Source organism: Ascaphus truei, chromosome 4 (assembly GCF_040206685.1).
Source record: "Ascaphus truei isolate aAscTru1 chromosome 4, aAscTru1.hap1, whole genome shotgun sequence".
In the NCBI taxonomy this organism is placed as follows: Eukaryota; Metazoa; Chordata; class Amphibia; order Anura; family Ascaphidae; genus Ascaphus; species Ascaphus truei.
In genome coordinates, this window is record NC_134486.1 from 320,343,026 (window position 1) to 320,356,951 (window position 13,926).

The window sequence follows — 13,926 nt, forward strand, 5'->3', positions numbered from 1 at the left end:
AGTACTGCCTGGCGGTGTGCCCACTCTGGTCAGTCTTCCCTCTCCTAGACCGACGCCATAGGCCATGGACGCCACTCGTGCAAACCCCATTCCCGACCTGCAGCGATTACGCTGAAGCAGAAGGACCAGCTTGATTTCCTGTTGCCGACTCCCTGCTTGGACTACGACTATCCGAATATCTCCTACCCCGATGCTGGCTCGGCCAAAGACTACGCTGTTCTCTCCAGCCCTGAACCCGGCCTGTTTGACTATGAACTTCGCACTCCAGACCAGTCTGTGCGGTCTAAGGTTGGTGAATATATAACCCCACCTCAGCCCCGCGGTCCGGCCTCGGTTTGTGGCGAGCACAACTGTAACAGTGGGGGAAAGAGAGCTGGAGGGGGGAGAGCTGGATGAAGAGGGGAGAGCTGAGGAGGAGGGATGAGGGGAAGGAGGAAGGGGAGGCATGGTATGAGGAGAAGATGAGATGAAATGAAATGAGGAGGGGGTGAGAGGAGATTAGATTTTTAAAGATATTACCATATACGATACTACTAGTACATTTACCTGCACAACTTTGGTCATTTAATACATGGGAGAGAATTTACTAATATTAAGTTACGGGCAATGTAATGATTTGCACAGGGGCTGTGTTATTTGTTGTAGACATACTATCGTTACGAATGAAATTGATTAATTGTTTAGAGCAGAGGTCCCCAACTCTAGTCCTGAAGGACCGCTAACAGTGCAGGATTTAAGGATAGCCTGTCATTAGCACAGGTGGCCCAATCATTTTGACTGAACCACCTGTGCTCTAGCAGGGGTATCCGTAAAACCTGCCCTGTTAGTGATCCTTGAGGACTGGAGTTGGGGACCTCTGGTTTAGAGAATGAAGGCAGATGATCCTAAAGTGAAAAACAAATATATCAAAAAGTGGCGCTCCAAAATTATATAAACAAATGTGGTAAAATGTGATACTTAATACAAACATGAATTAATGCTGCTTAACCCAGTGTGGGGTCGTTCTCTCGATCCCGTGGACAGTGAAGAGGTGAAGGTCATCAGGAAGCGCAGATGTTCCTGAGTGGGCATATTTAGAAATCCCCTACCTAGTCCAAAAGTGTTTAGAAACCTCTACCTCATCTTCCTGCTTAGTTTTCTCCTGTTGTGTAGGTAACCTAGTCACGTGGTTGAAGCTTGAGAACCAGTAGTACAAACGCTACGCTGTGGTAGAACGGCTGAGTAAAGCATTGCTTTTTAATGCATTACACACACCTTCCGCAACTAAAGCTATGTTTCGTGGTGGGAGTTTTACCCAGTTTTGTCATGCCTACCTCCATATCTCTCATGATGGTAAGACAGGGGGCTTTGCGATTGTTTTTTGTCAAATGCTATTATTGGACTGTTTACAAAAGCCTTATTAATATTTTAGCGCTTGTTCATTTGAATAGTAATGCCCACGAGCCTGTCTTTTTTTGCTTAACTTAAATATCCGCTACTCTCCCCTCCGCTGTTTTCCGCTAATTTGGTGATGAGGAAAGGCAGCAGAGGCTATCTTGTTCAATAACATCGGAATAGTGCAGCATAAAAAGGAAGCAATCAGCGTCTGTTTGGGAATGTGCACATCTATTTATAGGTTCATAAATACTCCCCCCACCGTATACGTCTGTGCAGTGACTATTGCTTCTAGTGTAACAGGCAATATGGTTTGCTAACAGTAATTTATGGAATGGACCATTACAATCTGTAATGGCTTTCACACTTGAGACCTACATGTCACTTGTAAAGCATGCTCAGGAAATGTTCATCTTCTTCCAGGCTAATGGAGTTGAAATTGTTCTCTGCAAAGGGAAAACTTCTTTTGCAGGTGTTTTCAACTCCTGTCTTCAAGCCCCCCCGACAGGTCAGGTTTTAAAGATATCCCTGCTTCAGCACAGGTGTCTCAATCAGTAGCTCAGTTGAAGACTGACGTTTCAGGTGGCATACAGACCATTCATCATGCATGATGAAAGGTCTGTATGGGACCTGAAACGTTGCATTCTTCATTGCTCTTTAATAAATGATTGAAAGTGCACTAATAAATCTATGTAAAGAAACATAAAGTAGCGCCAAAAATGATGTGATTAGGGGATATTAGGGGATATCAAAAAATGAAATAAAAAATGAAAAATATATATCCTATACAAGTAAATTGATATCCTATGTGCTCAACTAGTGGAAAAGCAATGAGCCTATATAACACATCACTACATATATAACCAGTGAAAGTGGTAAGAAGTAGTGAAAAAAACAGTCCTGATCAAAAGAGTCCATCAATAGTTTAACAATGAATGCTGGTGTGGGGGTCTCCGGCAGCTCTCAAACAGGATGAACCACATCCATGGAATACCTATAGGAGAAGAAGAGAGAGCGCACGCCCCATAGCGTAAAATTGTACATTTATTTCTGGAAAGGAGGGGGGGGGAAGGAAAATCATTCACAAGGGTAAGTATAAAAAAGGCATTTTGTGATAAATATCACCGCCAATCTGGTCAGTCAGCATCCAGGATCCACAGTTCAACTCTCACTTGACGCTGCAGAAAGATGGTAGCTTTTGCAAGACTCCAGAGGCTCCTTCCGACAAACAAATCCAATCTGATGGAGTTCAGACAGTGTCTCCTATAGCATAAATCTATGTGCAAGAGTCCTGCTTATTATCTCACTTGGGAAACTCAGTTGCATTGTTTTTTCATTTGGTCATTTATACCACAAGAAATAGTTTGTGCTGTTATGACCAATGCGATTGTACACTGAAGAATTAATAAAGAAAAAAAGGAGAGGAATTGATTACATATCAAATATATTACAATATTTATCATATTTATTGGTTGAAAATATGCATAAAATGTACAATTTATTTTAAAGATAAAAATATTTATGTTCTTCAATATATGTCAGTTATGAAAGACTCAAAGTTGAACATTTTTATTGAAATAAATAGTCTGGCAACAAGCTTAATTTCTGTGTCAGCAATGTAGGTATAATGTAGTAAGTTATATAATATTTCATGGAATTGTGCAGAAGGAGAAGATTTTAATCTGTGTAGAAATCCTATTCAAATAATTTCCTCAGTTATATCTGAGAATTTCCTACTCCTGCTTTGATCCCACTTTTGCTAGCTGTTTGGTTCACCTCTGTGCTACATACATACATGTGTCTTATACAATTCTGAAGTGGCGGCTCCCAGAGTCTTTAAAACTATCAGATGCGAATCAATGCCCAGAAATCAACTGTTCAATGGTGTTTCTCTAAGACCCTCATTCATATATTATCTTGCTTGTACTGTAGGCACGTAAAAAATAATTTGTTGGATATCCTGAATTGTTCTTTCATAATTTGAAAAGTGTTTTGGCGATGTAAATAATTAGTCTATTCTAGTGAAGATGGAATGTGCTCCAGAATAAAAGTCTTTTGTGAAGGGATTCCAGGGGTCTGTGCGATTTATGTTTTTGTTTTTTAGAAAGTCAATTGCATGTACCTTTCCTGGCGTCACATGATATGCAAGAGGAGATCCGGCATTCAGTACCCCAGAGGAGATATGAACTCTTTCAGATAAGCGTGTAGTTTTGCTGCTGTTGATCAAATAAACTTTTTTTATTTTTGAAGTTACCCTCTTGCTCATCATTTACTGGTGGTGTGTCACAGTTTTTTTTCCAGTTTTTTTCTAAAGCAGCCTCATCGCGGACATTGGAGGAACCCGATCCTGTCCGGAAAAAGAGGATAAAGAGTTACTTCACATGCAGCAACAGTGAGTTACTCGGAGCAGTCAGTATTGGGGACTTTGTGTTAGGATAAGAATATTAGGCGTCATTCATCATGATTCCTGGATGTTGCTGGCTCTGATTAAGCTTGAGGCCAGGTAGGCTCCATCTTATCTTCAGGCTGACACCCTCCCATATTTGAAATACAGGATATACAAACTATGGACTTGATCGGCTTCACACACACATACATATATATATATACACACACACACACACACACACACACACACACACACACACACACACACACACACACACACACACACACACACACACACACACACACACACACACAATCACACACACACACACACACACACACACACACACACACACACACACACACACACACACACACACACACACACACACACACACACACACACACACACACACACACACACACACACACACACTGAACATAGAGCATCACTTCTATCTAGCAGGCTGTTGTCTGTAATATTAAAATCACCCCCTAATACCACAGGTTCTACTGTCCATTGAATAAAGAAAGAGCTCCTGATAAACAGAAACAAAAATTACATGATTAGGAATGTAGGTGCATAAAGATTGACTGAAAGGATATATAATGTATCTATGATGCAATCTAACACAATGTAACTACCCTCTGGGTCAATTATTTTTTTGTTAATCTTGCACTTCAAATTCTAATGGAAAATAATTGCTACCCCCTTTTTTTAAGTAAAAGGGTTTGCTATATACCCTCCCATCCAACATTGCCATAATATTTTATATTCATTGTTCTGCATGGTGTATTTCCTGTAGGAAAGCAATATACTCATTTAAACTTTTTAAGACAACTCAAAAAATGTTTCCTCTTGATTGCTGTATTAATTCCATGAAAGTAACCTTAGATAGTGTTGCACCGGAATGACATCTTGGGAATTAAGTTCACTTAAAGCCATATGATTCCTAGATTATCAATTAAAGAAGAAAATACTCTGTCTATATCTATATGGTTCTTCATGAAACGGTAGTTGTCTGTGGTCCCTCCCAGCCATGGGACCCCAGCACAAACCTATCCCCACATGATTGAGAGATCTTACTCTAGTGATCTGGAGCTGCACCTCTGATACACCTCTGATGTTGTCTTCAACAGTATGTAGTAATTTTGCTTACTCTATTGTCAACAAGAAACTTGAACAATATAAAATATTGAAATAATTGGATATAAAAATTCTTCATTAATGTAGTCCAATAATTGATGATTTAATCAGCTAACATACATCACACAATCACACTATTTTGGATGGTGAAAGAGATAGTAGGCATAGCCTTATTGATACCTTCTAGAAAAGCCAAAAGTGAGCCAACTTCACCCATCCACACAAGAAAGACGTCATCTATGTATCCAAGTCAAGCTTTGGCAGACAGTTGAAAAAACAAATTTCTATAGACAGGTAACATCTCACAGATATTCATAAATATATTTGCATAGGAAGGTGTGACGTTGGATCCCATAGCTGTTCCTTTAACTTGAAGATAAAAACTATCCTCAAAAATAATTAGTTATTTTCCAACACAAATCTGAAAAGTGTCATAATAAATGTTTTTTCTTCTAATGTCATAGTTAAATGTTAGGAAATACTGCTAACAGCCGCCAACCCATTAGTGTGAACAATGGATGTATACAGTATAAGCTGTTCACTTGCAGTGTTGCTAGAATAGTGTCCATGGTCAAATGATCTATATTGCTAATTCTTTTAAGAAAATATGTTGTATCCCACGTGTGATTGTCCAAAATTAACTAGAGATCAAGGGATCCCTTGATTAATTAACCGAGAGTTACGAAATGCATCAGAATTTTGTCTCTCAAGAGGATCTGTAGCCTAACTTGTACCCGGAAGAGAGGAGAGCAACCACGAGAGTAACTGCCTCCAGCTTTGCCTCCATCACCCATCACCACAAGCAAGTCTGCACATGCACTGATGGACATAATATGCAAGAGGAGATCCGGCATTCAGTACCCGAGAGGAGATATGAACTCTTTCAGATAAGCGTGTAGTTTTGCTGCTGTTGATCAAATAAACGTTTTTATTTTTGAAGTCACCCTCTTGCTCATCATTTACTGGTGGTGTGTTACAGTTTTTTTCCCAGTTTTTTTCTAAAGCAGCCTCATCGCGGCAATTGGAGGGACCCGATCCTGTCCGGAAAAAGAGGATAAAGAGTTACTTCACATGCAGCAACAGTGAGTTACTCGGAGCAGTCAGTATTGGGGACTTTGTGTTAGGATAAGAATATTAGGCGTCATTCATCATGATTCCTGGATGTTGCTGGCTCTGATTAAGATTGAGGCCAGGTAGGCACCATCTTATCTTCAGGCTGACACCCTCCCATATTTGAAATACAAACTATGGACTTGTTCGGCCTCACACACACATACATATATATATATATATATACAGTGTTCGACAAACCTATACATTTGCTCGCCCCGGGCGAGTGGATTTAACCCCCGGGCGAGTAAATATTGACCCAAGCAGCACACGTTTGGTACTAGGTGGCGAGTAGATTTTTTTGTGTGGCGAGTACTGTAGATTTTTTGGTGATTTGTCAACCACTGTATATATATATATATATATATATATATATATATATATATATATATATATATATATATATAGATAGATACACACACACACACACACACACACACACACACACACACACACACACACACACACACACTGAACATAGAGGGGAGACCTCATTAGTCTCTTGTTTGTTTGATTTCTTTTTTGAGCCCCATTCTCCTATGGACTGCTTATGCTATAGTAGCACCCACGTTTTGGACGGCGCCGAGCATGAGGTTGAAATATGGACAGATCATAAAAACGTAAGTCCTTTATGAACTGTCCACTGCACCAACCAGCTTGTAGCCCTCTGGGCTTGATATTTTTCCAGTTTCTGATTTAATGAAACTCATAAACCCGGAAAAAGTAATGGTAAAGCAGATGCTCTCTCATGTAAGAATCCTCCCACGACTTCACGTGCACCTTCTGAGTTGGTCCTACCTTCCACACATATACTAGCGATGGAAGTAAACTGGTGCGCTCCCTTTACACAGTACTTGATGCTGAACAGAAGAATGGGGTGAAAATAAACATATAAATATACCACACTTCAAATGCTCAGTGTCTGCTGCTCAACCCCTGGAAAAGGATCTTCCCACGATCCTCAAGGAGAAATAGGTAAAAAGAGAAATAGAGGGGCGTAGACAAGGGTTAGAATTAGTGTCAGACTGGTGATTAAAAAACACAACATCAGACCAGTGATTAAAACGCAAGGGTGATGGGAATATATACAATATGTACTCACACGGCCTGTGTGGTACTGGGTAGTGCTATAGTTATCTTTGTTTTCTATCTTCTTGTTAGTCAGTCCCACTACTTCTCCCTCTGTGCGTCAGGAATGGGCCACTCAGAGCGCATATAGTGGGAGACAGCGCCACACAGATCAATAAAAATACGTTTATTCAGCAAAAAGAGTGAGATAACAATTGACTCACATGTAAAAAACTGTTCCAGGACCCCGATGTCAGCCTCCCGCTTTCCGGTGCAGTATGCTCCTGTTCGCCACGTCCGATCTACAGGACTGATCACCCTCAGTGCAGGCGCCGGCTACGGTGACCTCAAGCAGACACACAGATTCTGGTCCAGGTCTCTACACACACAACGCGTGTGTCTCACACACCTGACGAAGGATTTAACGATCCGAAACGCGTTGTGTGTGCAGAGACCTGGACCAGAAGCCGTGTGTCAGCTCGAGGACACCGTAGCCGGCATCTGCACTGAGGGTGATCAGTCCTGCAGACCGGATGTGGCGAACAGGAGCATACTGCACCGGAAAGCGGGAGGCTGACGTCGGGGTCCTGGAGCAGTTTTTTACATGTGAGTCAATTGTTATCTCACTCTTTTTGCTGAATAAACGTATTTTTATTGATCTGTGTGGCACTGTCTCCCACTATATGCGCTCTGAGTGGCCCAATCCTGATGCACAGAGGGAGAAGTAGTGTAACTGACTAACAAGAAGATAGAATACAAAGATAACTATAGCACTACCCAGTACCACACAGGCCCGTGTGAGTACATATTGTATATATTCCCATCACCCTTATGTTTTAATCACTGGTCTGATATTGTTTTTTTTAATAACCGGTCTGACACTAATTCTGACCCTTGTCTACGCCCCTCTGTTTCTCTTTTTACCTTTTGCACATATACTAGCAGCAATTAAAATATGTGACAAATTTCTTCACCGAGTTAGATGTGCTATAGAAAGTGACAATTTTTCTAAAAAAATCCAACATAACCGGCTTTGTAACTTCGGGATTCGGAGTAAATGTTTATGGTATTAGAATAAACTTTATATGCCCACGAAGGCATTATGACTGCAGATTCACCTATGGTACCATAATCTACCGGACGCTCAGAAGACATTTTTGGTTGCCGCAACTCTTCGAGGATGTGGCTAAGTTTGTTCACAAAGGGAAGACTTGTGTGCAAATGAAGCAAATGTGTTAACATCCGGCTGGATTACTACAACCTATTGACAGTTCTTCCCAACTCTGGACCAGTATCTCAATTGATTTTATGTTTGAATTACCCCCCTCAGAAGGGTCTATGGTAATTTTAACCATCATCAATTCCTTTTCAAAGTTGACCCATTTCGTGCCACTTCCATGATTACCTGCAGCCTAAGGTTTGGCCCAAATCGGTTTGAAAGAGATATACCATTTGCATGGTCTTCCCAGTCAGATAATTTCAGGTAGAGGTTTGCAGTTTCTATCACAGTTCTGGTCTGAAATGTGTCAACTTCTGCATATCCAGCGAGCCCTGTCATCCGTCATCCCTCAGTCCAATGGACACACCGATCAGTTAAATCATAACTTGGAGCAGTATCTTAGGTGCTACACTAATAATAATAAAAAATAATTTGAGGGATGCATCCACTGATCAGACTCCATTTTTAGCCATTAATGCGTTTCATCCAAAGATTCTCCCTTTGGAACATGACTGGTCTGCAGTCCCTGCCCTTTCCTCCTTAGGGTCTTCTATACAACAAGTTCACCAGAGTTTAATAGTGTGATTGCACCAAGCTAAGGCCAGGTACAAGGCATTCGTGGATCAACACAGGAAAGCTGACTACCAACTGAGTGACAGGGTATGGCTATCTACCCAGAGCTTACTTCTGAGGAACTCCGATTTATAAATGTACTCTTTCTCATAATGCAGCATATAAATGTTGGCATAGGCTGGTACCATATTACTGCCCATGGTGGTCCCTTTAATCTGCAGAAAATATTCTCTCTTGAATTTAAAATAATTCTTATACAAAATGAAATGTAATAGAAGCATTATATATTCAATAGGTACGGTATTTTTTATAATGGGCCAAGAGTGCTGTCTTAACTATACTCAATCCTTCATCATGGGGAATAATAGTATAAAGACTAGATACATCAAGGCTCACCAGTATATGATCTGCACCATCGCGAGGTGTGTTCTTTCATTTTTCTAAAAAATCAAATGTATCCTTAACATATGACCTGGCTTTTTGGGCTATGGGCTGTAAGTAGGTATCAGCAAACATGGTGAGCGGTTGATTCGGTGAGTTTATGGCTGCTGTAATGGGACATCCTGGTGGATTGTTAAGGTCAAATTTAATGGAGGCGATTTAAATGAACAACAGAACTTGAAGTGTTTTCTTGACAGGAGGTAACTTTTTCTCCCATTAGACTGAGAAAAGCTGCTTTATAGACATCATCTGTCCCCTCCGGAACGAATGCTTCTTCAGCTTATTAAACTCTTTTAGTTTATGGATCTTCGTTAACTTCCTTTTTGATTGATGTTTACACATGACATTTGCCATTCTGTTCTTTGGATTATACCATCTGTTATTGAGTAATACAGTCCTCTTTAATTACTTATTTACTTATGCATGTTGGCTTTTCACATAGGTGTTTAAGTTTGTGGTACTGCACCTTTTACACCATTATATTTTATTAGGGTGATTATTTACTTCAGCTGCATTTATTTATGTTATGTCCGTATCTTTTAGGTGTTTGGTGCACTTGTGGGGAGTGTGTTTAAGGCTCTTGCTCTTCCCTGCTCCAACTACAAGGTTGCCATGGAGACCAACAAACACTTCGTGTTTGCTACAGGATCTCTGGTGTCCGCCCCCTCTGACTCCTGACGTCATTACGGAGCGACGCACAGATGTGCTTACGTCATCGGGCGGCGTCGACGGAGGACAGTCGGAGCATGGTGGGGTAAGTAGGGGGTTATAAATATGTTTAGTTTGGTTAGCACTTTAGTCCTTACCTTGTAAAAGGCTGTATTGCACAGCCGAAATGTTGGATTACCTGGGACATTATAGCATCTTGCTTAAGTCCGTGTGCTGGCTTAATTTTGTTTGTAAGTCTTTGACTGAGCCACTGATTGAGCCACCTGTGCTGAAATAGGGATATCCATAAAAGCCGGCCTGTTGGCGGCCCTTGAGGACTGAGTTTGGAGACCCCTGATCTAATTGATTGGAAGGGATATTGTTCAGAGGAGTGATCATGGGGGTTGGCAGTTTAGGCCCACGCCCCATGGTTGATTCGATATTTCCATGCCCAGTATGCATGGAAACTAGCCGCCTCCTCCTATAGAGAGGGGGGTAATGTTAGGACTTTTGTGCAGGATTTCCATCGGTCCACGTGGGCCCTGCAGCGGAAAGCGCTGTGACATCATCGCTTTACTTCTCCACTATGCCCTATAAGAAGTGTTGGATCCCAACATACAGTACTGAGCTTAACAACTTGTTTGCTGTCCTACTGAAAGGTTGTGTTGTCCAGTCTCCTGTGCTGCAGTGCTTAGTTACTTCCTTGTTCTGGTCTCAGCTTGTATCAAACTCTTGTTTGGATTACGGTTTCCCTGACGATTCTCCCTGCCTGCTTGTTGTCCTGACCCTTTGTCTTCCTGATGATTCTTCTTGCCAGCTGCCTGTCTTGCTTACCTGCTCCTAAGCTTGACCCCGGCCTGCTTGACTACTCTTCGAATCTCGATTCCTGGTTCCGGTTCGCATCCTGACCAGAGGGATTAAAGCGGCTCTCCCAGTGGTGCCTGATAATAGATTGTTGTTCTGTTGATTGTGATGTAATGCGATCTGACAGGTGTATTTGAGAAGTTCCATCTCAGGCATATTAAAAGAGAGATTCACTAACTTCCAACAAGGACTATTGCACCACAATGTTGCGTTAACTGCCATTCAATGCACTGACAATTAATCTAGAATCATGGTGCGATAACCTATATCAGAGGTTAGTGAATCCTGGCATAAACTGGAGATGACAAATGGCAAGTAAAGCTATATGACAAAGGTATTTAGAGCTTCGGGAATGGACTGCTGAAATAAAGTCTATGGTAAATAGATATTAGCACAAAGATGGCACTTAAAGCCAAAGAAGTGAGTAATGTCACCCACGGTGAGTGTATAGAATGAGAAGATGAAATGAAACAGAGAAAGGACTGGGTAGATCTGTATGAAGTTACTGTTTTAAAGATTAAAAAAGTATTGGTGATGACGAAAATTGTAGCATCAAGATCAATTCAACCACTAAGGTCAGAATATATAAAACACAACACAGGATAAATATAGTTTGCAGCTGGTTATGGACCAGTTGCTGCAGCTGTCCCATTTGTGGAAGTAATACATCAACCCAGATACACTGCAAAGCCATTACATATACTGTAACAAGGTTTGTACCTCAATGGCCAAAAGTCTTGGGAAGCATGGATACTTATAGTGAATGGATCATCTTTATAAATGTATTTCAGTTGTCTTAGGAAGTAATTATTTTGTAATAGGCTTGTAGAACTCAGACAGAGCTCAAATGTTGAATTGTGTTTTCAATATAATAGTTTGTGTACTTTTTTTAAACTTTAGATTAATATCCTCAAGGTTTCATCCATGCTAAGAAAGTGTGATATTTGTAAGATAATTGACACATTTCTTACATTTGACACATGCAAATCAGATGCAAATAAACTGTGGATTTGCTGTGAATCTACAGTATATGCAATTCTCAGAACACGGAGACAGTCCCATAATGCATACAATAGCTGTCAGTTCATTTGCATCTACAGTAATTGCAGCAGCAAAAAAAGTAATCTGCAATGTGCAATGTGATACAAACACAATTTGTTACCCATTGCACTGATTAACCGAGTCGTAAAATGCTTTAATGATTAGTAAAACCTGCCAGAAGGGAGAGCACTACATGTCAATGCAAAAGATGAGCTTTACATTTCATGGATAAACCAGATTACTGATTCAATATCACAATCTCAATGACCACTTAAACTTTGTAATGCTCAAAAATACATCTTGTCGCTTTTAACAGAAATTGCAAAATGGGTCCCTCGGACTTTCCTGAACACAGAGGCATATAATGAAAACGCGGTTTAGATATTCACAGACCAAATATTCAACAAGATTTGAGGATGTACGAAAAAAATAGTGTTGCCTAGAATATAACAGGATTAAATATAGTTTTTTTCACAATGAAATGAGTGTGCTGTTACCTTGTGTGTGTGTGTGTGTGTATATGTATATATATATATATATATATATATATATATATATATATATATATATATATATATATATCGTGAATGTTTGCAGTAGATACACATAAAAAAATACACTTTAATTATACTTTCTTCTTTCATCGTACTGCCGACTGGGGCTTCTGCTACATGTGGGGGCTCTTCAGCCAATTTCTTCTGTGTGTGTATGTAATTGAGAGAGTGTGCGTGTATGTGTGGGGGGATTGAGAGAGAGAGTGTGTGTGTGGGGGAAGAATTGAGAGTGTATGTGTGTGAGGTGAAATTGAGAGCGTGTGTGTGGGGGAATTGAGAGCATGTGTATGTGGGGGGGAATTGAGAGAGTGAGAGTGGGTGTGTGTGCATGTGTGTGTGGGTGAATTGAGAGGGTGTGCGCGAGTGTGTGTGTCGGGGGGGGGGTGAATTGAGAGTGTATGTGGAGGGGCATTGAGGGTGAGTGGGAGATTTGAGCGGAGAGGGCGTGTAAAAGAGGTGGGGGAGTGGGAGACAGGGAGGAAGTGTGACAAAGAGAGGGGGCAGAGAAAGAGAGGGGACAAGTGACAGAGAGGGAAAAGAGAGGAGAGGGAGAAAAAGGCGGGAGAGGTGGCAACGACATACATGGGGAGGGAGAGGATGAGAGGTGGGTGAGAGGAGGGAGTGAAATAGAGGGAAGTGTGAGAGAGCAAGGAAGTGTGTGAGGTGGGATATAAGAGAAATAGAGGTGGGCGTTCGCAAGACCGTTGACAAAGGGGCCCTGATGAAAACTCTGGATTTATTTAGTGTTTTTTTATTGGGGGGCGCTGAGGGCTGTTGTCCCCTTGCGAAGCCTATTCCTCTAATGGCCGCCGCTTGCACTGTCCTGCGCATGCGTGAAGCGTCCTATGCGTATGCGCAACATTTCCAAGATGGCTGCACCCTTACCGGCATCCCTCCACAGAGCTCTGGTGACCGGATTGCCAGCCCGCCTGCCACAGCGCTCCCTACAACTGTGCCCGGTCCGCCTGCTACTCCGGTGGCACCCAACATCTCCCTGAATGCGAACCGGACCACAGGTAAAGGTTACCAAGGGGGGACCTGGCTACATCTATATTTAAAAAAAGCATCTTTGTGACTGTGAAAAGGTCTGGGTACTCAAGATGAAATTGGTATACAGAAATGAGAAACTGGACTTTATTGAATGCATTCTGGTAAGTGCATCTGCAGGGGGCAAGCTTGATGTATCATGTGTATAGTATTAGCCGCGGAGCTACTCATATGCTTCTTTAAGCAAGTGTTTCTTAAGGTGGGTCTTAACGGTGGATAGAGAGGGTGCTAGTCGGTTATTGAGGGGAAGGGCCTTCCAGTCAGTGAGAAAGGTTTAAGGCTGGAGAGGGCTTTACATACAAAGGGGGTAGATAGAAGACATCCTTGAGCAGAACGCAATAGTCGGGATGGTGCATAGTGAGAAATTTGGACTGAGATGTAAGGAGGGGCAGAAGAGTGTAAAGCTTTAAAGGTGAGGAGGAGAATTGAGTGCGAGATGCTGGATTTGATCG

At 41.5% G+C, this 13,926-nt stretch overlaps 1 long non-coding RNA gene across 3 annotated transcripts in view; it reads left to right on the top strand.

Annotated features, from left to right (window-relative positions):
- The first annotated feature begins 5,840 nt into the window (after positions 1-5,840).
- LOC142492124 (uncharacterized) overlaps positions 5,841-13,926 on the top strand; it is a 67,349-nt gene continuing 59,263 nt past the window's right edge. For 2 of the 3 annotated variants that reach the window (XR_012800756.1, XR_012800755.1), the window contains exons 1-2: positions 5,841-5,991; positions 9,864-10,074. This is a non-coding gene — a long non-coding RNA (uncharacterized LOC142492124). The remainder of the gene's footprint in view (positions 5,992-9,863; positions 10,075-13,926) is intronic. The other variant, XR_012800757.1, reaches the window with a different exon arrangement.